At 30.6% G+C, this 27,857-nt stretch overlaps 1 protein-coding gene across 1 annotated transcript in view; it reads right to left on the bottom strand.

Moving 5' to 3' along the window:
* HMR-1_2 (Hmr-1p) overlaps positions 1-27,648 on the bottom strand; it is a 129,193-nt gene extending 101,545 nt beyond the window's left edge. Inside the window, exon 1 of the mRNA XM_051215553.1 lies at positions 27,238-27,648. The gene's annotated coding sequence lies outside the window, so the exon portion shown is untranslated. The remainder of the gene's footprint in view (positions 1-27,237) is intronic.
* Between the last annotated feature and the right edge of the window lie 209 nt (positions 27,649-27,857).

The raw sequence follows: 27,857 nt of genomic DNA, 5'->3' as shown, positions 1-27,857 counted from the left end.
AAGTATGGTCCCCCCCTTATAATTAAAATACTAACTCCTTAATATTCAATTGGCCTCATCACAATTTTTACTTCCTTACAGTATGATAATAAAAACCATGATAAATTGTTCTAATGTTCTAATTTTCTCTTCTACGACAGAATCTATTTTAGGGAATAAAATTGTCATTAAACAATACTTCTCATCATATACTTCAACCTATTTTGGCACTCACTAGACAAGTAGATACGAATATATATGTAGAAAGAGAGAGTAGAATTATGGGAAAGACATTAATTGAATATTGTATTATTGTTGCTGTAGTATATTAGCATAGAATACTAAATATACGTCTAGTTGTAATACTATATCTATCGCTTTTCTCAAAAAAAGAAATAAATAATTCTTTAAGAAAAAGAGGATGGGAACTTGTCATCTTAAGTTACAAAAATAAAAAAAAATAAAGTTTTTCATTTTCCCCAGAAATGAAAAAAAAGACTAATCTAATTGGTTAAAATGAAATTCAATCTTTATTCATTTAATATATTTCTAGACATGGAGATTTTAAATTATAGACACTTATTCTGATTAAGGGATTTAATTAATATATTATTTTTTATGTAAAGCCTAATTTCATTGCATCTTTTATTATTTATATTATATAAAATGTCATATTTGACAGAATGCAATGAAAGAACATATAGAAGACAAACAATTGAATGAAACTAGATTCTTCACAGTGAAATAGAATAATACGGAAAATGTTCAGATTCTAGTTAAATGTCTCTGATTCGTGATTTAAAAATTTTTTTGGGAATCTGACTTTCTATTTTTATATTCTTGTGTAAAGTTTGTTCAAATCAAGTTTTGCCCAAAAATTATTTAGGTAAATTATCATTAAGTATTGGATTAGAGTATATTCATAATTTATGGATTTTGATCTAGAATACTTTATTTAAGGTTGTATTTCGTGTTCACCATTCAATCAATGGTGAATTGGTGAAATAGTGATGGGCTGTCTAATTTCCACACTTTCATGTCTGATTCATAATACAAAGCTAGATTAAGCAAATTAGAAGAAATGAATATTAAAGAGACTAAAACTAGAAAACACCTAGTTAGTGTTGTGTTAAGAGATTGATGTAAAGGTATCTTTCGAAGTTATTAACTGGGTGCTATTCAGTTTGTCTCACTGGCCACAACTAGTTTGCAAACAACGAAAGCTGTGGATTTCTATTTATGGTGTATATTTTGTATATTCTGTATAAGGCCTGTATCACAATAGTGAAATAATCCATTTTATCTAGATTACATTTTTAATCCATTATTCTTACATTTTATTAACACCGAAAACTAAATCCCTAATAAGTAACTTTGTTTCTTTTATTTTTTCAATGTTGCTCAACTCGTGTCAGGTTTTACAAATCTATTCTACATAATTAATTCATCTATTGAATTTCTTAACGAGAATGCCGAGAACACAAACTATCAATTGATCTGGTAAAGACATGTTTAAATTTACTTAATAAATAAACCTTGAAAATTTACACCTTCCCTATTCACACAAATTTTTGAGTTGAATTCTAAATAGTTTCCAGTTATTTAATTTATCACCATCGATATGTTTTCAAATGAAGCATCTATAGTTCATCGGTTTTTGTTTCCACTATCTGTTTCAGAATACAATGAAATGCTTCTGATGGTTATTTAAAAACAAATGATGTTAAGTTATTCATATAGCCAAATCCTGAAGTTGAACTATTTTAGTCGTTTACAGAAAAGAACAAATGTCGCTACTAATTTCATGAAACTTAAAATTACATTATTGTTCCTTACATTCAGATTTATACAGTATGAATTTCAAAACTGATTACTGTGTGAAGACCTTGTGTACAAAATTTTGACAGCGAGAATTAAAAAGAAAAAACCCATACATTAACCAATAGTCATTTCTAGTTCATGTCGTTGTATATACTAAACTACACTATAGTGTGAAAAAATGTTAACTTACAAGAGTTAGGTCATATAATAAAACGAGCATTGTTATAGTTAAAAAAAGTCATGAAGGCATTGATTTTCTTCATTAATTATTATAAAATTACGTGTAATTGTGAACAAGCACTGTATTAATCAACAAATTCAAAGACACAGAAAGCATTTAATTACTGTATCAGATCCAGAGTCAACATTTATTTTTATCAATTTCAGCAATAAACTTCAGCTCTGTTTTAAATGTACTAACTTCAGTTAATATTACTATAAGATCATGAATTCAGCGAGTTCGTCTTGAAAACTTATTTTTGACTATCATTCAAATAACTTGCTCTTCATTTCTACTTCACATTTAGTGATATGGTTATTATATTTACCTCAATGACTGTGTATTTTTTATATTAAATAAATTCCCCCCACTTTATATTTGTTTTTCCAAAGGTTTTTAGACACTTCCCGATTGCAACTCATCATGTCTTTTCTGGTATATGTATATATATGACATGTGATCAGTAGCTGTTAGACTCAAAACTTTTTAAGTGACATATTCAGTAATTATAATTACTAAGCAATGGAAACTTTGGGTTTGAAAGAATCAATATCAACATTTCCTCTTAAATTTCCCGGCTTAAAGTCGAACAAATGAACCTTCACCACAATCCCGATATGACCCAATTCGAATAACGTTCAGGTACACCAGAGTTATATTTTCAAAACAAGAATTTATCTGATTTAGACATCATTATTTGAAAAATTCGTTCAGAGCCAATTTCAATTTTATCATTAGTTATATGATCTGTATTATTTCATTTATTACATAATCTTTGATGGCACATTTGACTAGATTATTAGATGCTTTAATAATTTTCTTATCAAAGATTATCTCAGCCAATCAGTAATCTTGAGTGCTATTAGAAGTATGAGGGCGGTTATCACTTCCCGGTTGCTCACATCGTGGAAGGGTTCTCCTGGAGGTACCTGAGAAGGAAATTGGATTAGAGGTGGTCTTAGTGACCTGAGAGCGTGACCGCAGTGCTCAAGGGACAACTGCTTGAAGCTAGTCACACACAAACTTCTTGTAAGTAATTTTCGTGTTAGCTCCCTACATGTTGAGACCTTACCGCCAGATACGGGTATCCGTAGGATAAGGCGAGATGTGCATTTTCGGGGTCGACCTTTTCTAACCCTACCCCCCCTTGTGGGAAGGCAGCATCGCTTTTATGCTGTCTGTCTGAAGGAAACACCTTACTGTCGTCATACCTCTGTACAGTCAGCAGTACGACTTCGCCTTCGGACCTTGGGTTTGATGCTTTTAGTCTCACTGCTCTTCAACCGACCTGTCTGGCATGGTAGGACCATGACAACGATTGTTCCAGCCAGTATATTTCGACTGGTTCATCACGATAGGCAAGCTCAACCACCACGTTAAGGTAACAACAACGGTCGGGGTCGAGCTAGGTAGTGAATTGTCGTACTCGATATACGTCTTCAAACACCAAGTAACTTGGCAACATATAGATTGATCAATATGTCATTTGACTTTATCAGTGAGAGGGAATCTTGACCCAAGTAAATTCCTACTCGAAAAATTTAAAGTAAAAGCTTGGAAGTGGGTTGTCGCCCATATTTCTGTATAGTTTTGTGTATGGACAATGTTATCTGTGAGTGATGTCAAGTTAGTATTCTGAATATTAGTCTTTCAAATATAAATAATTTACAAACTTAACCAGGTATACATGACAAACTATTCATTTTAAGACTTACAATATGACTGGAAAATTGACTAACAACATATCCTTTAAATCTTACATTTTAAATTAGGTAATAATCTTAAAAGTAGATATTCTTCTTGATTATTAATTTAAGCATATAAATAAGGAATCTGATAAAGTACATTTTCAGTTTAGGGGTTGTGGAAATTGTTAAGTTTTTGATTGAGATCCTGAACCAACTGATGTTAGACCACCATTGAAAACCTGGAAGCACTGGACGGCCGTTTTGTTCTATTGTAAGACTCCTCGAGAGTGTGCATCCACGATCTTGCTATTCACTATTGACTAGCTTTGTGAGAGAATTCTCGGAGTTCTAATGAAAAGCCGTGACCAGTGGAGCTAATTCATTTCGATACAGGTATCTACCTCAGTACAATGGAAGACGGATTGGTTGAGGTTAAACACTAACACCATTGAATGCCGACTCAGTGGTCTAGAGTTCAAGCGTTTACGCGTGAAATTGAAGGTCCTGGGCTCGAATCTTGCGAGTGGGACCGTGGACATGCACTGCTGAGGAGTCCTACGACAGCACAAAACAGCCGTCTAGTGCTGCCAGGTTTTCAATGGTGGTCCAATATCAATCGGTTCATGATCTCAATCAAGAACTTAATAATCTCCACAACTCTATGCTGTACAACATGCATTTTCAGATTGTTTACTTCACAAAGACCAGCTCATTTATATTTAATGCTACAATCACTTTAAGTTACTTAAAAAGGTAGTCACTGTTCAATTGTTTCATTATTGAAATGACGTGAGAATTATTTATCACGCGACAAATAAATAAAAATTTTTATCAATATATTTTGTAATATAGTAGATTCTTTTTTCTGTTTTTTATTTTTCTTTAAATGTTAATTTCGTTTGTTTGTTTTTTCTCAATATTTAATCCTTGTTAAATAACAAAATTACATAATTCCCATCTCAGTCGTAAACAATAATTCACGTTGTATATATATATATGCTTTCTAGAATGCTACTTAGCTATATTACTATTTACTAAGATTATATATTTCTATCTGATACTGAAAAGACTCAATTTCTGTTAGATGTTTGTTTTTTATCTGAAATTTAATATTACGAAACATAGCCAATGTTTAAAAGTGAAAAAGCAAAATAATTAATTACGTACAATTTCTTGTAAAATTAAAACAAAATGTACTTTGATTGAAATCATGATTCGATTGAAACTAGACCACCATGGAAAACCTGGAAGCACTGGATGGCCGTTTCGTCCTAGTATGGGACTTCTCACTAGTGGGCATCCACGATCCTGCACCCCACGAGATTCGAACCTGGAACCTATCAGTCTCTCGCCAGGCGCTTAACCAACTAGACCACTGAGTCGGCATTCAATGGTGTTAGTGTTTAACCTCAACCAATTCGTCTTCCATTGTACTGAGGTAGATACCTGTATCGAAATGAATTAGCTCCACTGGTCACGGCTTTTCATTAGAACTCCGAGAATTCTCTCACAAAGCTAGTCAATAGTGAATAGCAAGATCGTGGATGCACACTCTCGAGGAGTCTTACAATAGAACAAAACGGCCGTCCAGTGCTTCCAGGTTTTCAATGGTGGTCTAACATCAGTTGGTTCAGGATCTCAATCAACAACAAAATTACATTAACCTAAAAAATTTTTTTTCATCCATTTGGCCTACTGTAATTTCGATAGTTTTATAATTTATGAATTACTTTTGTGAATATTAGTTTCTTAATTTTAGTTCTTTTTATTTAGTATTAGTGTATTCTACCACTTCATTCAATGATTTGATAGAATATAACGTTAACGTTACATAAAAAATAATACAGTGAACGAAAGCAAATAGTTGTCTTATTCCGTAATATCTTAATATTGAACGACGTAAGGCATCCGTTGCTGATTAACTCATTCTTGTCCTTCTAAAAGTATAAACAATAACTGTATACTTGCGACGATCAGTTATATATTTTGTTTTTCCATTAGGAAGTTACTTAATTTCAAAGTATATTCGATATAGCAGTGGAAAAATGTGATGTTACTGTTAGTAGTTGTAGTCGTTGGTTACATTGTTGATAAAAAAGGTTTGCTATATTTTGCAATATTAGAAATACTAAAGATGGCTCAATGTTCATTGTTTTACTGATTAAAATTATAAAAAGGAATATAAAAATGACATCTGATGGCTGGGAAACCAAATTAAAAGCAAGTAAAGCCGAACAATTTTATTCAGGTTTTCTAGTGATTTACAGAGTAAAGAACAATATCTAGTCATATGCTTACTAGATATTATTATTTATTAGGTGTACTACTTTAAAGAATATATACTGTTTTAGCTGAAATTAATTTACTCTAGTCTGGCTGATACCGTAGTAATTCTGTGTTTATATAGATTCTTCAAGTATATATTATCATTAACCGATTGTTTAATGCACACTAATCAGAATTTCTGTTTATATAGGGATAGTCTCAAATTCAGTTAGCATCAGTAATAAGAAACTCTTTACATTGACACTATTAATACTAAGTAGCATTTACTGCAATTACTAGAAATCATATTAAGTTAATCGATTATAGACCAGTCCAAAGTTGTATATTTTTCTATACTAAGTTGTTCAGTAAATAAATTTTCCATTGAAGAAGCAAACACTTAATTTAACCTTCAATTTAACGATATTAAAGTCAGATATACCAGCAGTCGATACAAAAACTGAAAATTACTTTTAAAGTATCAACAATGTATACTTTTAGAATCACAAAAATCTTGAATTTGGTTAAACTAAACAGGATAAATAGTAGTGCGAAAAATCTTTTTGAATATAATGATAACAATAATGACAGTATCATGGATTGGTTGAAATTAGACATTAACACCGTTGAATCCCGACTCAGTGGTCTAAAAGTTGTGTTCACGCGAGATTAAAGGTTCTGGTTTCGACTTCACTGTGCGGTCTTGTTGACGGACACTGCTGAGGAGTCCCATGTTGGGACGAAACGGCGATCCAGTGCTCCTAATTTTTTAATGGTGGTCTAACATTGATCGGTTCACAATCGCAAATGAAATTTAACAATCTCCACAACCTTATATTCATAAAAAAATTTGTTGATTAACAAGGTGAAGCAGTAAAAAATCTCCATAAATTATAAAACACAAGTGACCGTAGAAACTTGTGAGTTATTTTCCTTATGAAGAAATATTCTATTTACTTTATGCATGAAAATCAAACAAATTCACTAGGATTTTAATTTTGAATTAATATGAGATAGCTATTGTTGTTACGAGGAAGTGAAATAAAAAAATCAGGATCAGGGAATCGTGACTGAGTTCAAAGTGAATACAAATAATATTAAACTTAATTCTGACTTGTATATTGAACAAGTCAAGGGAAACAATTATGTATGAATTAAAAGATAAGATAAAAAAACATAAATAAGCTACATTTATATTTTCTTTATATTATGGTACTGAAGTTTATATCTAAACTGTTGATCAGGAAAGTGAGTAATATACCTTTAAGTCTTACACAAAAAGATTATATTCTTTAACTGTTAGTGAAGTTTCCCTAATATTTTATAGTGTTGTAAACCTAGAATTTTAATTTTACCAAAATATGTAATAATCTTTCATGAGTATTATTTTATAGAATGGTGTTTCAAACTGTTACCATGTCAACAGTGATTTTTTTTGTAAAATCTATATCAAATGAAATACATGTATTCTCAAAATTTTACTTTAGGCAATAAAACACAACAACAATATAACTAGTAAATACAATTGAAATATGAGTCGGTAAGCATATCATTATAATAATTTTCTTACTCTCTTCAAGATGATGATCAAAGGAACTATATACCTGAAATATAATTTTATATTTCTATAGTGAATTTATTAAAATTCTATTTTGAAAAGTTGAAACACCGACAATGTTATGTAATTTTTTTTCCGAGAAAAAACTAAGACAAACTAAACTGATCTGCATTAATTATGTTCAATTAAAATTCTTTATGTCTGATAATCGTTTTTTTTCTTCTTTGTTGTCTATAAGTATAATCTCCATGTAATGATAAAAAGAATAATTTGGGAAATTAATCAATTAATTATTACCTTTTTTTCTCTTTCAAGATGGCGTATGTGATAATTTTTTTTCTTTTTAAAATCTATTCGCTCATCTAACATAAAATCAGTGTTAGTGAAGATCTCATAATACAGGAAACCATCAGTAGTACTGTAATATATATTTTCACTAAAGTACTATGTTGGAGTGCATTATAATCATAAGCGGTAGTAATGATAATAATAATAGTAATAAGCCTTAGAGACATTAATATAACTCTCATAAAAAATGAATTATAGATAGATTTTTAATTCGCTACTTTTTTTATTTACAATGATGATTAATGTAAACTGAATACCGGAAGCCAGAATACAATCAATTTTAAAGTAATTTATGATTAATCGTCAGGTGAGAAATCTACTCCATAGAATGTGAATAGATCATGCTAATATGTAACAGAAAGAATAACAATAATATTAATATACTCATGGTAGACAATGAAAATTTACTATATTAAAATGATACAATCACCATAGTAAATCAAGTTATTTGTGTATAATTCATTCAGTGCTAGCTTAATCCGTTTAAGAAAATTTCCCATGAACACATTTTTGAAAAAAATTTTTATTACTGAAGTTCCCAGATGAAATTCACATACTAGTTAATATTATTTGTTATAGGCAGTTACTTTTATTACATACTAATGTGTGAATAACATGAGGTAAATTGAAATGTGTACATGAAAATCAAGTTACTTTTAGTGTATTTTTCAAACATTTCAAAAGATAAATTCAATTATTTCTTAGGAATAACTACCAATACTATCATGAGTAAAATGTCAATTTCTATGTAATGCATATCAAACGTACAATATTTTCCTTGTTACCCAACAAAATGATATGACATTGTTCAGTTGCTTATAGAAGGAGTATGACGGTTTGTTACAAACATTCAGACCATTCTAACTTGAATATCTTAACTAAAAGTTATTTTTTGTAGTCTAGTTATATAATCTTAGTAGATAGTATCATATATAAACTTTGTGGGTAAATTTTTCTGTTGGGCAAAGCAAGAGGAAATTGTTCATCAGTTTAAAAAAACTATTTATTTGTAAGTTCCTTTTTATTAAAGTTGAATTCACAAGTCAATGTAAGCTAGACCACCATTGAAAACTTGAAAGCATTAGACGGCCGTTTTGTTCTAGTATAGGACTCCTCAGTGGTTCTCATCAACAATGCCGCACACGGGGCTCGAAGCCAGTAGCTTTGGTATCATGCTAGAACACTTAACCTCTAGACCACTGGCTCGGGATCCAACTATGTTAATGTATATCTTCGATCAATCAATGGTCATGAGCAACCCTTCATCCATTGTCTGAATCAGATATTAACACCGTCCGATCCCGATTCGGTGGTCTGGAGGTTAAGTGTCTTCTTGTGGAACTGAAGGTTCTGGCTTCGTGTCCCTTTTGCGGTATCGTTGATGGGCGCTGTTGAAGAGTCCCATACTTGAATGAAACGACCTTTCAGTGCTTCCAAGTTTTTAATTGTGGTCTAGCTTCAATTGACTCATGAATTCAACTATTAAATTATTATAATATCTACAAATCTTCTAGACTCTCATTTTTAACGTTATGATAAAACAACTAATTTGATAAAATACTTGAATGATTTTGATAAACAAAATGATATTTTAACCATCATACCTACGCACAGTCACAGATTGGATGGCGGTCAGAAGACGAAAAATGACGAAAAGACTAATCGTATATCGAGAAAATAAACTATTTGTTTGTGTATATAATGAATTGCTAAGGGGGTAAACAAATATTTTTTGGTTAATTGGATCGTAATATCAATGAACACTGTCTGGAATCTATTATAAAATATTTTGTCTTTAAGTTAACATCATCTTTTTTTCTTCCAATAATGATACAGTGTCGAAAATCCTAATTAAGTATTTACTATATTGTTCTCAGATTTCAGTTCTGTAATTTTGTACTCAAATAAATTCGATTGTCCCTACTTGTGTCCTTATTCGCTACAGTTGTACGATAGTTAAATATATACAAATATCATGTTTTGATTAGCATTACGAATAGAATTTTATAAAATGATATAACAATGAACAGGGTAATACATTAAATTACGATAATTCATATATTCCCAACTGATATTAAACAATATCAATCCCATATAAATTATAAGTAAATAAATAGGCATAGAAATAATCCACCACCATACAAAAGAAAGTCAATGTCATGTAAAACGTAGTACATACAATATCATCATTCAAAATGTCAGTTGTTTGCTTTTCTAAACAAGTTATTTATGTCAAATGTCAATAACAAAGAAACGCATCTTACTTAAACACATTGTTTTTTTCTCTTTTCTGTCTGTCTCTTTTTACTTTAGCCGAAAATTTTTACATTACTACGTTTTGCAGATTATATTATGCAATAAAGAAGTAGTGAATCATTAAAATAAAGGAAATGAATGATAAAATAATTTAAATTCAATAAAACCACAGGATGAAGATAACCATTGAATCATTTTGTTATATATATATATATATATATATATATATATATATATATATAGATAGATAGATAGATAGATAGATAGTAGATAGATAGTGATGCTTGGTTTCGCATTATTGAAGAGCAATTAATATAACAAGGAGAGATGATCTGTTAGTAGTATGTTGTTGAAGAGTTTTCATATAGGAACATTATTTTAAAGTTTCAAGTTAGTTTTCATCTCTAACTAGCGTCAATTTGAGAAACATTTATAATCAAGCAATTTTAAACCAACATTTTATTAGAAATAGATAGTTATTAACAATGTATATTCATAACTTCTACAGAAATTATAACCATAGTATTGAGACTTGTGTAATTTGTTAACCCACTTGTTTTACCGCCAGTACTTGAATAGAGAATGTTACTAATGACTTTTGAATTAACTATATTTCATCTGTTTCCGAAAAAAAGTATTAGAAGTAATGTATTGATTAGCTTATACAAGAAAAGGACCAACGAATTAAATTTTTTAAGTAATGGTTTGCTACAAAACAGAATATCTTAAAATCTTATCCCATTTGTCAGTATAGTTTTATAAGAAGAAAAATCACTTTAAACCAGAAATAAATAAGGGTTGCGTAATAGTATTAATTAATCATTACTTAACTTATATTAATTTTATTTAAGTAGTAAACTATAATTTACTTTAATGGATTGAAAAAAAGTTTTCTGAAATCGATTTTATTTTCAATTATACTACAATCTAATGGAATATTACTCCTTTTCTCTTTTATCTGCTTAAGGTATTGAGATTGAATGCTAAAGTACTGATATCAACTTTTTAAAAACAAATAAACAATGAAATAAATTCAATTGGTGTTGTTTTATTTGTATCTTCCCATTGTTATTTAGGACTGCAACTGATCAGTCTCTTACTGGCATATGTGTATCCTGTGAGGATCCTGTGAGCTTTTTAAGCAAAGATGGATAGTGGATAGCAGTGGAAGCCAGGACGCGCGTTTCGTCCTATTTGGGACGGATGTAATTTTTTAAAAATCTAAAATTCAGAAATCAAGTATTTACAGTTTATTTTATGTAACTTAAAAATGTCATCTCCAACGTGGTTTTGTAATCTTGACTCAAAACAGATACAAAATACAAAAGATACATCCAGCTGACGAGTCCGAAATAGGATGAATCGCACGTCCTGAATTCTACTGTTAGCCACTGTTCATCTTTGTTTATTTTGGTATTTTGTGATATTTAGATGGAATAAATTAAAATAAAACTCGTGTGAAGAAAACTGCAACTTGATTTGTTCATCGAACTTGTGAATCTAATGAGTAAACGCTGCTTGAAAACATGTTTTTGATAAATTTGCCAATAGTTATGATTTGTAATGAAGTAAATGTAATTTTTGTTAAAATTACTTTTAATAGTGATAATTTTTTGATGTTAGGTGAGTGGAGGCTGTCGGTAGGAAACTATGGGTTTAGGTTTAGTCGACAACTTCCAGTGAGATACATTCATAGTTTTGAGAGAATTGAAATTCATTGTGTTTTCAACTTATCAATAATGTTAAAAACATCACCCGAATACAAACTATCCATGGCACACTGAACATAATTCCCTGTGAAACAAACAACTTTAATAGACTTGACTCACTATACATCAAGTTGATTCATGAAACGTTTTTATGGTCTGTAGCTGTGATTGTTTGGTGATTGTTTTTTGGTCATGTAATTAATACCCAAGGGATATCCAGTGATGAAACAACACGTAGCAGATTCATAAAAATCACGCAACCCATGAGACAGATTTATTAGTAGAGAAGTTGATTATGAACAAACTGTAAAATGCTACTATCTGGTAAGGTGAAAATTCGTATAGTTTTATTCTTTACTTATCCAGCGTGTTTTTCAGATGGTCGAAAGCAGGAAAGTGTTATCGAGAATTCAATTTTATATAATTCAAGGCATTCATGAATATTTAGTGACTTTTAGTCGACCTAGTTTGTCTATACTCTTTAAATAAAACGCAAGAACTTAAAAGAGTTTACAGTTTCATCGATTCTAACAGAGAAATAACTTACATCTAAAATATTGTATTCTTCGGATATAAACGTCTATTATTGACTAACTTCAGAAACTAATGTTAAATCACTTAGTTTAATGACCAAATTATATAACGGATTTTAGTCAGCATAAATAAAGGGGAAATTTTTTACTGTCTGGTTCCTGCTAGGTTATTTGTCTAGTTTTTTATGTTGTCAAAAGTTTACTTTCTCTCCAGTAAGACTAGCGGTACCACAATCATCCAAGTATCAGTAACCATTTTCGTCTCATGCTTAGTGTTATCGTTATAACACTGATGTAAGCTTTTGTTGGCATAATAACTAAAAGTATATGTAACGAAAGCCCTATTTTAAAATTGTTACAATTACTGTGCACCATTGTAGATTACAATTATAGTGAATAGAAGACCAATAACATTTCAGAATCAAGTAACGGATTCATTTTGAATAAAATCTAAAGTGGAGACACGGCAATGGAATATAAATAAAAAGTACAGAAGCTAAATGATCATACAATGATTGTAAAGTTAGTAAAAATATCAAACAATTAAACTGCCTTATTACTTTATGGTAGATGGCAAAAAGGAAGACAGTAGAAAAATTGATCCGAAAAATTGTCAAAAGATAATGTTCGTTTATATCTAACGTTCACATTATTTGTGAGTGGCTAAAAAGTGTTCCTCATCATTATTAGTTGTGCAATAGTTTTAAAGAGAAATTTCATCATATATTATCATTAATGAGTGTAGAGTTGAAGACTCTTAAGCGTAACATGCCAAGTGTTTTGTGCTCCACTGGTAACCATAGATGATGTCAAAATATTTGTTCAAAAACTGATACGTAGGCTGAAAATTTATCAATCCACAACCAACTCGCAATGCGAGAAAATTAATTTGTTTATTTACTTTTATTTATTATCAGTGTATGGGTTTTGTGAAGATTATAAAATTTTCATAGTTTTCATTATGCATCAATCTTCATAGTATGTGTCCAGGACCACATCGAGCAATGAATCCGGAGCCTTCTATCTCACATACAAACCCTTAACTTTTTGGGCTACTGTGACAGCCTCAAGTAGTGTACATGTTTGATTTCAGTCGACTCATGAAATTGTTAATTTAATTTTTTAGTGTAGGATTTTGTCGTAAACTAATATCAACTTGAAGACCATTAAAAATCAGTGGGTACTGAGTAACTGTTTCATTCTACTTTTGGACTATTAATCAACGCTGCTCGATAGAGATTAAAGCCAAGGCCTTCAGGTTTCGTTTCAAAGGGGCAGTATCTAAATCACTGACTTAACATTAGTCATTTTGAGTTTCAACGTAATTAAACCCTTGATTTTGTTGGTATAAATCAATGTGATTGGTGAAGAACTAGCTAATTATCGATATAGCCAATCTTTACTGACCATAACGTCTCTTGAAATGATCTATTATTAATTTCAGTGATAATGACTTTTGAGCAATTTAATAATATTTTTAAAATGAAAGCACTGTGATTTGTTAAAGGTGGATATTTTTATTGACTGATTAATTATCTCATTGCGTAAATAAAACTGTTGTACAGAGCCTTATGGTTTTCAATGACTACTTAGATGATAACATTTAATGACAAAATTCAACTAATTTTCCTGAACCTTTTAATTGAGCATTAGTTTAATTAATTATGTTGATCTATAATATCATTTTCGGATGTTAATAGAGCAATAGAAATTCATATTCAAACTCTTAGCTCGTTTAAAATAAGTTTACTTGGAATAACATAAAATATATAATGTACAATAATGTTTTAATGTTAACCAAATATGATCAATTTTGATGAGTAAATTACACATTAAAAAGAGAGTGATACACTTAAACTTCATGATCATTTTCTTCAGCACTGCATTCCTATAAATCAAAAGTGACATAATTGTTTTATCAGTTTTATGGTTTTTAAAGTTTTATTTTCACTCAACTTACTACAATTAACATCAAACTATTTATTTTGAAAATAATTTCAAGTGTTTACTATCTGAAATTAACACAAAATAATGTCTCAAGTTTACTGAAAGACTTTTTTCAGTCCTAAGACAACGTCAGTTAAGACTAAAATCCTAGGTCCTGGGTTCGGACCCCACGGGACAGGATCGTGGATAAGCACTACTGAGGAGTCCCACAATAGGATGAGACGGTCGTCCAGTGCTTCCATGTTTTCCATGGTGATATAACTTCAGTTGACTCATGAACTCAATTATTAAATTACTATAGTATCCACAAAAACCTCTTTCTTGTAATAAAATCCTTTGTTTCATAAATGATTATATTACGGGATTATTATAAGTATCTCTAGAAATATCATCATTGTGAAACTAAAATTCTTGAGTTTAAAAGTGATTAATGAAAATGATGACGGAATTTATTTTTGTACTTTACTATCCTAAAAATTCTTGTTAAAATTTCGATGATGTAATTTTAATCATTCAAGTAAATCAGTAGATTGTAGATGGAAGAATAATCTCAATAAACATTGTTCTGACTCGGGCTCAAAGTCAAATCTTTTAAATTATACGTAACTCTAAATGTTCACTAAAATTGAACAATAAATGTTTCGTTCCGGTAAATAAATAATTTCCAACTAAAAGCAGTTTTTAATTCAGTAAGTAAATGAATGATATTTAAAGTTTTATGGCATAGAATTATACTAAAATTAGCTTATAATCAATACAAAGATGGATGATGGCTAGCAGTGGAGTTCAAGACGTGTATTTCGTTTTATTAGAGACTAATCAACTGAGTACACCTGCATTCTAGTGTTAATGTTTACTCTAGGACTTGAAATCAATACCATTCGCTACAAACGCTATCATGTTATCCACTTAGCTAAATCTTCCGCATATGATACACATATATCAATAAGAGATTGATCAATTTTGCAGTCCTAAACATCGACATGAAAATTCAAGTAACTAATACAACAATGAATTAGCTTATTATTATTTTATCGAAACAAACGATAATCATATGATTCACTCATTTTAGTTCTCTTTTTTTTGCCAAACTAAAATAACGAGTATCGATAAACAGAATACATAAACGAACTCATAAAAATGATAGTTATTTTTTTTGGTTGTTTTTATGGAGTAATTCTGTTATTTGACATTTTTGATTTAAATGGTGTATTATAATATTCAGTAAATATTTTATGTAGTTCTTTTTTAAAAACAAGAGAGATTATAATGTGACAAGGGATTTAAATAGACATATATTATTTTTAAAAAAATCATATTTGGTATTATAGAGTAAATGTGATTCTGATACAGATTTACAATTCATTTATATTTTCAGTATGGGGGTTGTGGAGATTGTTAAGTTTTTTTGGTTGAGATCATGAACTAATTGGTGTTAGACCACCGTTGGAAACCTAGAAGCCAGTAGGTCCTGGGTTCGAATCCCGTTGGGTACAGGAACGTGGATGTGGCTGAGGAGTCCCATACTAGGACGAAACGGCCGTCCAGTGCTTCCAGGTTTCCAACGATGGCCTAACATCAATTAATTCATGATCTCATTTATATTTTGTTAATTATATAGTATAAGTTATCCATAAATTAGATATTTTAAATATTTAGTATACATCAATAGTTGAGATCATGAGTCAATTGAAGATAGATCACCATGGAAAACCTGAAAACACTGGACGCATCCAAGATCCCGCCTCATGAGATTCGAACTCAGGACCTATCAATCTTGCACGAGAACGCTTAATCTCTAGACCACTGAGCCGGCATCCAACTATTAAAATTACTAGAATATACACAAAAACCCCTTCTGATACTAATCAACATATGCTCACTAGTGACTGGCATCAAGGTGTATATTCTGGAGTTCTAGTGAAAAGCAGTGACCAATGGAGTTCAATCGAGTGTATTGTGAGATAGTAATTCACTGATGACAATGGTGAATTTGTCGCTCAATTTCGTGGATTAGTTGAAGTTGGACATTAACACAGTGATCTATAAGTTAAGCGTTCACATGCGAGAGACCGATAAGTCCTGGGTTTGAATTCCGTGGGCGGGATAGTGAATGCGCACTGCTGAGGAGTCTCACAATAAAACGAAGGGGCTGTTCAGTGCTTGCAGGTTTTCCATGATAGTCTAGCTTCAATTGATTCATGATCTCAACTATTAAATTGTTATAATATTGACAAACTCCGTTCTAATATCAAATATTTCATTTTGATGAGTTATACATTCTTTATTAGTTCAAGTGGTGTGTTGAGTAAGGACTTAAATCTAAAGAATGATGAAAACAACTTATTCTTGTAATTATTTAATTAGTTATTCTTAAACGAATTTACATTCATATCAGTTCATCTTAATTAATCCTGGATTTCCGTACGGGATAATTGTTTGGACATAATTTATTGTTGATATTACTAGCGTATTTACAAAAGCCATTACTGTGGTGTGTGCTACTAATGTCGACAGATATAAGTTGTATGTATCATCCATCGAAAGTGAAATGTCTGATGGCAAAAGTTCAAGAAGATCGAAGAAAAGAAAATGAGAACAGAAAGTGATTGGTGTGGAAACGAAGGAAAAGTCAAGTCCGAGACAATTGATTGATATTTTGCAAATGAAGAATTTACTGTATGTTTCTCAAATTTTAAGAGATTCTGTAATTTTGTTTTTAAATACATTTGATTGTTTCAGCCTGTGTTCTCATTCACAACAGTACTACCTGTATAATAATGATATTGGTGACCGAAATATGGACTGACTTAAGTTATCTGATAATAAAGGAGGAAACATTCAGAATTCAACGAATATGTTTATAGGATCATTCATTTCACGACCTGTTTATATAATTATTATTACATCAAAATATAATCATCCATCATACGTCTTAAAAAGTGATTTCGTTGCGTGGATCTGTTAGTTGACTTAAAATATTTTGATGATTGTATTTTTTTCCCATTTTCTTTAGTTTCTTTTATTCAGACAAACGAAATGATTCAACCTAGGTGTATAAGTAAATGAAAAATGTAATTACTTATGATAAATAGATGAAAAAAGTAAGTTTAATTGACATTATTCTGAATACTAGCCAATAGAGAATATCAAGTTTCATTCGAAAATGAAAAATAATAGTTAAAATGAAACATTTATTAATACGACTTATTATTTGTGTTTAAATAGTAACCCTACATTTTATGTCAGTGTCTTTCAGTTATATTAATTATCTTGACTGTAGAACAATAATATGTAACAATGAAACAAAGAAATTGCTTCGCTCGATTCGCTCCTTCTTTATTTAACAATGATTTTGTCACAATACTAAGATTTGAACAGGTAATATATGTATAATACTGTCATTGTGGGACATGGCTCGGAATAGGTCTAAACAGCATAGTTACATCCACTATTTCTCTGCCTCTAGATCTTAAGTTTCAAAATCATTTTATGCATATTATTATCCAAAGTTACCCATTCTTTTCTAATCATAATGTCTATGTCTAAGCTTTCCTCTCACCAATGATACTTATTTTGCCATCACTCACATTTCTACTACTTTGATATTGATCTTAATCATTTCATCAGACTGTGCTGATGTAGTCTGGGAACATTGAACAATACACATATGTGACAGATACTAGGGTTGTTTGTGACTGGCTATTAACTGTAAAATAGCATTTATTTTCAGTCGTACAGGCAAACTTTCTTGTGACAGATAGTAAATCGAATGGCAACTATTAAATGCGACAAAAATAATATTCAATAATTCTATCATTTTATTCGTGTATATAATCTTATAATAATGAGAATTTTCAGATTTTAGGCTGACTCAGAGGAAAAATACTAACAAATAATAGGATTTTATAAAAACTGTTTAGTCGTTATAATGACTATTATATTCTCTTAACAATTAGTCGTCGGTATAATAGTCTATTCGAGATTTAGTAATTAATTATGAAATTTTAACAGTTGAATTCACAAGCCGATCTAAACTAGACCATCATTAAAAACCTGGAAGTACTGGACGGCCGTTTAGTCCTAGGATAGGACTTTTCAGTAGGACGAAACTGTTGTCCAATACTTCCAGGTTCTCACTGGTGGTCTAACTTAGATCGGTTCGTGAATCCAGCTGTTAAAATACTACAATCTACATAAATCTTCATATTGAGAATAATTATGAAATGAAAATGAATGTACGAGCATTTGAAAAAAAGCAACCATATAAAATTGTCTTTAGTATCATTTGTTGCTATTTATATTACCTGCCTGAATAGTTCAATGAGTTATTTTTTTATTTTAATGTAGACATATTACTATCAAATTTATTATCATCTCTTCAATCCTGCTGACAAAATTTCTTAATTAAGTGTTCAAATTTTTTCAAATAAGATAAAAAAAAGTTTCTAGTTGTTAACCTTCTCAATCTAATTAAAATTTTGTAAAGACTTTGAGTTATTTTTCAACCGTATTTTAAAACTATTTGTGCATGAAAAACATATTAGTTTCGATGAATATTTGTAAGGAAATTAGTCAAGAAAAGGGATTTAGAAGATATTCTTATCAAAGGATTTTAAATATATCAAACTACTGATAACATTACTTAGTAATCAGTCTTAACAAATATTTTAAGTGTCTTTCACTTTGACAGTGACTAACAAAAAAGTATTCTTTATAAAAATAGTTTATTCTCTAGACATTGAAGATACCTCCTTAGTATTTATTTTCAACTAGAATAATATTTAATTCCATGGAGTCCTTATGATTACTTTCAATTATCCAGCTTTAAAAAACTACTCTAACATATCAACTCATTACTCCTCATGGAAGAGCATAGGCCACCCACCAGCATTCTCTATCCACTACTGTCCTAGGCAATCCTATCCAGCTTTTTCAAGTTTTTATTCGTCCTTTTCATATCTGCTTCTATTTCCTGACGTAATGTGTTCTTTGGCTTTTCTCTTTTCCTCTTCCCTTCAGAATTCCAAGTTACCGCTTGTCTCGTGATGCAGTTTGATGATTTCCGTAATGTATATCTTATCTATTTGCATCGTCTTTTGCTCTCCCGGTAGAAGTTCAACTCCAGGGGTTGAACTTCTACCGGGAGATTCAATTTTGACCTAGAATATGCCGATGACATAGTTCTATTTGGTGAGGACGCTGACAAAATGCAGAGTCTTCTGACCACTCTAGGCAACAATGCAAGCATGTTCGAGATGCGATTCTCCCCCTCGAAATTCAAAATGTTACTTCAGGATTGGGTTGCATCGATAGGGAGTGAAGTAGTTGCGCGTGTTGACCGCTTCACTTGGAAGTCTCATCAGCCCTTATGGTCTGGTGTGTGACGAAATCTCATCACTGATACAGAAGGCTTGACTAGCTTTTGCCAGCTTGTGTCATTTATGGCGTAGGCAAAATACCCGTCTACCAACAAAAAGATGGGTTTACTGCACAGCAGTTCGTCCCGTCCTACTTTATGGCTGTGAAACATGGCCGGTGAGAGTAGAGGATATTCGTAGGTTACTAGTATTTGAACATAGGTGTCTTCGAAATATTGCTCGTATATCCTGGGACCATCAAGTAAGTAATGCAGTTGTTAGGAAACGGGTACTAGGTAAGGATGGCAAATCAATTGATGAAGTAGTGAAACTTCATCACTTGAGATGGCTGGAACACATGTTACATATGCCCAACCACTGACTGCTCCGATGTGTGATGTTAAATGGTATAGGAGTAGGTCGGAAGAAAGCTAGAGGCGGCCAGACCATAACATGGCGCGAGTTCATGAAGTCACTGACAAGTGAACTGAGTCATGTTGGGAGGTGTAGACTACCTGGTTGGGATCCGCGAGACGATAGCAATCGATGGTAAGAGACGCTGAATGACATGGCTCAAAATTGTTTGCAATGGTGCAGGTGCATCCACTCTTTGTGTTCTCCCAAATTCTAATCTTCTGAATTTTTCATGTCCCTTTTTTCTCTTTCCAAATTTATTTCACTGGATTATACTCCTAATGTTTCTGATTACTACTTATGCTTTTACTACCTCTACCACTACGGGGTTTGAATCGACAACTGCATCTCTGTGCTAATGTGGTGTTGGAACTCGAACTGATGTAAGTACGTACTAAGTTCTACGTTGTTACTGACTAACTGACTTCATCTGGAAGCTGGTTTGTTCTCTTTTACAGGAGGCTCTTACTGATAGTATCCAGCTAATGTATGTTGAGTATCAACTCATTCATACTAATATATTTACTTTAATTTAGTGATAGGATTCGAATAGTAAATAGAAATTACCAGTACGGTAAATATTCTCTCTTAAATACTTCTTTTTAAAATATCTATTTATCCTGTTAGATGTATGATGGAACTGCTCATGTGTCGAGTACATTAAAATGTATTTATCAAATTGATGTGTTTTTTTTCAATAATTTTGATAAAATATATTAGAGACAAATAAAATAAAGACAAACATTAGTTTTAGCCTCAAGGATAGAAACTTTATAAAAAATATTGAAAATAAATAAATAATGTAATTGAATGAAAAAAAAATGATCATAACGCAACTTATCAATTTATTCCCCCTTTTTTTTCTCTCTTTTATTTATATTGTCGTTGATAAAATAAATGAGAAACTTAAGAAAAACAAAATGAAAAGAAAGAAAAATTAATCATGATTACATTTTGAAAAAAGAAAATATAGATATTTTTTATTTTTATTTTTATTTTCATTTTTTTTTTAGCTAATCTGTCTACATTTATGTTTAAGCGACATAATTTAACTTACTGCTCAGTATTTTAATAAAATATTAACTGGTAATAATGTAAAATGTTAAAAAAAAGGTGCTTAAGTGGCATTGAAAAGATTTTTCTTTTCTAAGAACTCTTGAAGTTATTCACATTAGTTTATAATTAAGAGTTGAGTGACATTCAAATGATGATGCTTATTTTTCTAACATTTTTGTAGTGATAGAGTAGTTGTAAGAAATTTTTATAGAGGTAATGTGAACTTATTTACAGTACCTTCTGAAAAACAAAACGTCACCAAGGAAATATACGATTAGTAGATATTTGTTTTATTTAAAGTCAAAGTCAATTGATTAAAATTAGATAATGAATTAATTGAAGTTAGATATGTATATGATTGAATATTGGTTCAGTAATGTAATGAGTAAGTGCTCGCTGTGAGATCTATGGTTAATAGACATAATCCCTGGTGAAATTGTGGGTATGTACTACCCATGAGTGTCACAGAAGAACAAAACAGTTGTCCGGAGCTTTCTGTTTTTCAGTGATTGTCTAATTAAGAAAAATATTGCTTCATTAATTCAAATATTTTGCATTCATTTGAAGTTCAAAGAATTAAACAGTGTGTAAAAGGAGGTAGTAAATTGTAATTCGATATCTGTAGGTAACAAAATATGTGGTTTGAAGGGATATTGTTTTGTTTAGATGTAGTGAAGGGATATTTGTCACCCAAGCTGAGAAAGATTAATAAGCATCTTCTTTAGAATACATAAATTAGGTATCTGATGCCTGATAACAACAGCTTCGGCAAACTTCAGAAGACTTAAGTTCGACTATTTATTAGTCAACTTGAATCATTGCAAGGTGTCAGCATGGTGTCCTGTATTCAAAAGATATTTGGCAATTGAGCTGTTTTAAGTAGTTCTATATCTTGTTCAAGGGCTTTTTGGAACATTTTCAAAAAATCTGAGATGAACCCTCCTTTCTGTTTCGCCAATGTAGCTGCTTTGGCAGGTATGCGTAAACTTATAACATGAAGAGTGTGACTACAGTTAATAGAAAACCAGTATCTATAAACCTCAACTTCAAATGTGATGGTGTCGCAAGCACATTCGGCAGGAGGTTTAACACCGCACTGTGCAGAACGTACCCGGCAGCCAAACTAATAATACTGTATAAAACCACATTTCCAATAGCTCAAGCAAATGTTGACAAGCACCCCTTTGTCGTTACCGCCAATTGCGTTCATAAATTCACGTGTACTTACCAAAGTTCGCGGGATCGTGGATGCTTGTGGATGAGGAATCCCATATTAGGACGAAACGGACATGCAGTGCTTCCAAGTTTTCAATGGTGGTCCAACATTGATTGATTCATGATCTCAGTCTAAACTCATTTACATAAGTAATTTAAATCCATTTTGTAATTATGATTTTTAAATATTTCAGGTTGTAAGCGGCTTATGAGAGCCAAACAAAATAAAATAAATTCATCCTATTCTGCTCAAATCTTTGCACTTGCTATTTTCAAGGTGATACAAAAGAACTATGTACATGAGGTTTGAATAAATCTTATAAAAAAAACTATCATCTTTCAAAGTCACACTCGTTTACTAATTATCACACGACGTATTAGGATGAGATAAACAAATGTTTACAATTATTTTTTGAATGGTTTATAAGTGAAAGAAAAAAGTATTAGAGGACTCACAATCTTTCATTATGTATGTTTTCATCAGACATAATCTACTTTAGTTGTACTTAGGTTTAACACAGTAAGACAGTTTTATCACTATGGAATAATTTTAAACATATATATTTGCCGATAATGTACATTTCCTTTGTTAGTGGACTTAAAATAACCAGAACTTGTTTAACCATTAACATTAGATTGATAAAATCAAAAGCTACTTTGTTAGATTTTAGTTATAAAGGGTGTTGTTAATTAGCACTAGACAAGACAGAAAAGTTTATTAATAAAAAAATGGATTGCTTATTTTATAATTTGTACTGTATCCACTTAAGTTCGGAACAACTTAATAAATAAATACATTTAAGCTAATAGTTAAGATGTTAATACACTATGTACCTCATTTTGAATAAGAATTATCAATATGGGGTTGTGAAGATTAATAAGTTTTTGATTTAAATCATGAACTGTTTGATATTAGACCACCATTGAAAACCTGAAAGCACTGGATGGCCGTTTCGTCCTATTGTGGGACTCCTCAGCAGTGCACATTCACGATCGCGCCAGCGGGATTCGAACCCAGAACCAGTCAGTCTCTCGCATGTGAACGCTTAACCTCCAGACCACTGAGCCAGCATCCAACAGTAATAATGTCTAACTTCAACCAATCCATTTTACATAAGAGAAATAAATTTGAATATACAATAAGTAGGACTCCGTAAATTGGTTACTTTTATCTATTCTAATGTTTTTGTTTTATTTTATAATACAATTAATTTAGTTTTTTTTATCGCAATTTATTGATCAGTTATTTGCCATTTCGATCGAATTCTATTACTAACAATCAATAACAGTAAATTTGCAAAAAGTGAATATAATAATATATATTTTTGGACTATATTTTAAAATTGGATAACTGTGTCCATCCATAAATGGATAGTGGATGGCAGTGAAATCCAGGGTGCGTGTTTCGTTCTATTTAGAACTCGTCATCTGGAGTTACTTGCATCTCAGAGTTGATGTTCACTCTGGTACTTGAACCCAGTAAAGTTTGCTTCAAACGCCATCACGTTATCTACATAGCTGCTGAGTTCTGGAAAGAACATCAACTCTGCGATGCAGGTACATCCAGCTGATGAGCCCAAATAGAACGAAACGCGTGTCCTGGATTCTACTACTATCCACTATCCATCTTTTCTTAAAAAGCTTGTGGCTTAAGGCAATATCAAGGCAATTCTCACATGATGCTCATATGCTAATAAGAGACTGATCAATTGCAGTCGTAAATAACAATGGGAAGATACATGTTAAACAACACCAAGTGATAATATATCATGTTTGTAGAATGTACTCATTCTATATATATATATATATATATATATATATATATATATATATATATATAGTGCTTCAAACGTATTTCGAGAAGAATGTCTAAGAGTTAGGATCTGGATTAATTTAATTTTTATAACGAATATTAATTCATGATCTCGATCAAGTAATTCACTGTCCACAACCATATACCATTAATTATCATATGCATAATTGAATAAAAAATTCGGGATCTACACCTGGTTATAAATTTCAACGAAGTGATCGGTTTTATTTATTTTTATCAAACGAATAAAAAGTAAAATATCCTGTGAAAAAAATTGGTCAAATATTCAACAAATATTTTAACGATTTTATTAAAAATTTATGATACAACATATGATTTTAGCTCAGAGAGCCGAGAGGCGATGTATGGCGGTATCTGGCTCTCCTGTTAAGCGAGATTAAACTGTACAGTTTGGGTTGTCATGTGAACGTCTGGATAGTGTCCGGTTCTCTTGAAATCCATTGTAAAATCAACTTGGCCTACAATAGTATATTATATAACTGTGCAAAATATACGATACATAAATTTAAATAAGAATTTTAAAAGCTCAGTTTAGAAAGTTTATTTTATTTATATTTTTATTTATTTTATAATATTTCAACTTCATGTATAATAGACTTCTTTATTACATTAGGATTGAAATAAATTCTTGTCTCAATTATTATTATTGCAGCATAATAGAAGGGAACTGTACTTAGTACGTTGACTAGTAATTACCACTTATTATTCTATGTACAATTTATTTTTTCACATGTAACCGTTATGAGAGGATCAGAATAAACCTCTTCACCATCCTGAGTTCGATTCTCAAAGAGCGGAATCCTAAATATACACTGCTGAGAAGTCTCATACTAGGACGAAACGGCCGTCTAGTGCTTCCAAGTTTTTCATGGTGGTCTAGCTTCAATTGACTCAATAATTCAACTATAAAATTAAAAAAATAATGCCTTTTTTATGACATACATATCTTACCAGGTTGATAGTACTAAAGAAAAATACTCATAGTGTAGAAAATTTATTCATTTTCGTGAGTTACATTTTTTTTCCTTTTTAGTAATATAAGACCTTTTCCATTAAACAAAAGAAAAACGTTTTTTTCTTTTTGGATATGAGTCAAATCGTTAAGTTTTTTTCTCATTTTAATGGTCATTAATTTAGCTAAATACTTTTTTTATTTATGACGATATCTTTTGTTGTTGAAAATATTGTACGATTGCATGTAGTACTAACATAATTTACATAGTTTAAACACTTTCCCCATTATTTACATTAATTTATTAACGAAATGACTATAATAGTAACAAGTTCCTTTTGATTGATAAGTTATTGATCATTAAAAAGTAACTAATTTGTAATGTGTTAGTATTTTAATTTTGTTTATATTACACAAAACTTCTATATTTTAGAAAAAATATATGTATCATAAAGGGGTTTTGTGGATATTATAGTAATTTTACTAGTTGAGATCATGAATCAATTGAAGCATGCGTGGGAGACGGATAGATCTTAGTTTCGAATTTTGCGAGACGGGATCGTGGATGCGCTTTGCTGAGGAGTCCCACAGTAGGACGAAACGACAGTCCATTGCTTGCAAGTTTGTCATGGTGCTCTAACTTCTGTTGACTCAAGATCCCAACTAATAATATATATATATAATAAAAGAAAATAATCATTTAAGTAAAACAACACATCTTTATGATTCATTAATTGGCAACAGCAAAAGAGAAAAATTCATTTTTGAATTTGTCTTTTAGATAGTAACATTCTCATATGTTAATGACTTAAAAATAAATGTTTCCCATGAATATCAATTATATTTAATGTTTAAAAATGTCATAAATGTATGTTTGTATCTTTAAAACTTATTTATTATTAGTTTTTTAAATAAGTTGAAATTAATTTTTGTACATTAATGAATGAATGATGAATTCAAATAAATGATAATAATAAAACGTGTAAAAGTAATGTAAAGTCAGTTTATTCCCTTTTTATCATGATACAACAGACTTTTCTATCTAAGAGAGTGAATACATTTGAGTGTAATATAAATCAATTGTGATTATAAAGTAAATGAGGGCTGTTTTGAATTTGACAAGGATTTCTTAAGGTTAATTTCATCTCACATTAGTCGATAAGAATATAGTATGGTTTTATTAACAGAGAGAATTTTAGGTCTAATTTTAATGCATTAAGTTTTTTTAGATATTCAAGGATTTACCGTTAAACTCTATTAATGTGGCATTTATTTCCTGGAGCAAGCATGTGTCTTCTATAAAATGGAAATATTTGAGTGGTAAGTAAGCAAATTAGAGCAAGACCATAAGAAGTCCCTCTTTGACTTTGAAAGGCAGTTTGTGTTCTTAAACTGTGTTACTTACCTGTCAATTATGCTTCTTTCTTCCACCGTAAAACTTAAACGGTTTGCAAAATCATACACCTTACTAAACAATCTTCAATAAAAAAGTTAGAAATTCAAACTTACATCGCCTATAAACTAGTTAGTCATAGGATACTTGATGTTGTGAAAGCAAGCTCACATTCATATTTAATTATACGACATTTATGTATTCTTTGTTAACACTCAAAACTATTAGTTGATAACCTACTCGATGAAATTAAGTTCATTTAAACTATGAAGATTTGTCATTTTTGTACCTTTTCGATTAGTACTTACTCAATTTTTCTGTTCAATCAGTGGTTACCTTTAAATTAAATTAAATAATTTTAATTTATTATGCAAAACAAAAATAACTCCTTAAACAATTGTAAATATTCTTTAGAACCATTCTCTTAAAATAGTGTTTATTATAAAAAATAAGATAGACATGGTCACATTCCTAAAATATTTATGCACAAATTAATATTCATCTGTTAGTAGCACTGGAAAGAATCGCCCAGGACAACGCTCTATGTGAAATCTCCATGAGCGACCTATGCTATTCTACAAGGGGTAACAGGCTTAAGTAAGAAGAACTTTTATATAGAAACAACATTTTGTTGAAAGTAAGTAGATATTTTAATATCAAGAAAAAATTAAACACTTGGCAACACTTACCTTAACAAATAACAAAAGGATTTCAGTAATCTAAAGAGTGATCAATTTAAATGCGAAAATATATGTACTAAGAAATACTTAATAGTCCTGGATCTATTGAAAACTCTCCCGAAAGACATAATGAAATTTGGCGAATTTTTTATGATGTCCATGTTACATTTTAAGATAGTTTATTAGGTTTCAGTAAACCAGTTTATTCATAGTATTTTATTAAAAATAATGCAACAGATGTATCTTTTTATAAGGATTTGTTCACTTATAATTGTTACTAATATATTTTTCTTCTTTGTGTGTAGTAATGATTTTTTTATTCATTAAAGGAATGATTATGTATTTAAAGATAAAGTCGCCTAACAATTGTATGTAAATAAAAGCCTGTATCCAAGTAGGGTTGCAAATAGTGTTTTAACTGAGCGTTACCTTTTTCTAAACATTCAAGTTAATTTAAATTAATTATTGTTTGCACTTGAATTCTTGTCTATTCTAATCATTCATTGGTTGGTTGATAACTGCATTCTCATTTCAAAATCTATTTTTTGATTGGTCGAAATAAATTTTAAGTTTTATATATGTATAACTTATACTGTTTATATATATATATATATATATATATATATATA

This window comes from Schistosoma haematobium, chromosome 1 (assembly GCF_000699445.3).
Source record: "Schistosoma haematobium chromosome 1, whole genome shotgun sequence".
NCBI lineage: Eukaryota > Metazoa > Platyhelminthes > Trematoda > Strigeidida > Schistosomatidae > Schistosoma > Schistosoma haematobium.
This window is presented reverse-complemented; position numbering and strand designations above follow the sequence as displayed.